Source organism: Seriola lalandi, unplaced genomic scaffold (genome assembly GCF_002814215.2).
Source record: "Seriola lalandi dorsalis isolate HSWRI2012SDOR001 ecotype SW California unplaced genomic scaffold, Sedor1 jcf7180001980191, whole genome shotgun sequence".
Taxonomy (NCBI): Eukaryota; Metazoa; Chordata; class Actinopteri; order Carangiformes; family Carangidae; genus Seriola; species Seriola lalandi.
The window spans coordinates 1-887 of NW_019450857.1; the positions used below are offsets into that span (position 1 = coordinate 1).

Sequence of the window (887 nt, forward strand, 5' to 3'; positions counted from 1 at the left end):
ACTGTACTAATCTTTTTGAGAAGGATGTTTATGTTCACATTTTAATCTGTCAGCATATTGTTGTGATGTTGTGATCCTGCTTGTGTGTTTACAGGGTTTTCAAAGATCTCAAAAAACTCTAGATGTGAGGTTCAGTCGGAGCTTGTGACCTGTGTGTGTATCACTGAGGGGTTTCCCTTACCCACCATCAAATGGCCGCTGTTGAAGAACTACACTGAGTACTCAGTCATTACCACTGTGACAAACCACACAGTCAAAAGCACCATCATTCTCACTGTAAAAGATCACAGCAACACTGTTGTTGAGTGTGTCAGCAGCAATGAAAATGAGGAAGCAAAAGAAAACCTCACCATCCAAATAACACAAGGTGGTACATGTTCTCAACCACACACTGCTACCATAGATCACTGCTTTATGACATTTTTATTACCTATTTTACCTCTCTTTTGTTCAGACACATATTGGGCAAGCTTTCGCATGTATATAATTGTTCAGAAACACATGGGCATCAACATTTTTTCTTTTGTTCCCTCTGATTGCAGAACCACCCGATCCATTATTAAAAAGTGTTTCACGGTTGGAAACCATCATTGCCTTTTTGATTGGTGTTCTTCTTTCAGCAATCATCTGCTGTTTCGCAAAAAAATGCCACAGGTGCACTATTAATTTCATTAATTATTTTTTAGGTTTTGTTAGTGGATAATTATACATGTAAATTTCTTGCTGTTTAATTACATTTACTCTTCTTTTTTTTCAGAAAAAAACCGAACTCTGGAAATCTGGATGAGACTCTGGAGATGGTGACCAGTCAAGAGGATCCGCTGGTATTTACATTGATTCATCTTATAGTATATATATCAGTTAATGGTTTGAGACACTCCCTATCT

At 37.4% G+C, this 887-nt stretch overlaps 1 long non-coding RNA gene across 1 annotated transcript; it reads left to right on the top strand.

Moving 5' to 3' along the window:
- Positions 1-35: 35 nt before the first annotated feature.
- Positions 36-843, top strand: LOC147820174 (uncharacterized). The gene is made up of 3 exons (XR_015437484.1): positions 36-367; positions 543-654; positions 758-843. It is a non-coding gene; the product is annotated as an uncharacterized LOC147820174 (long non-coding RNA).
- The last annotated feature ends 44 nt before the right edge of the window (positions 844-887 follow it).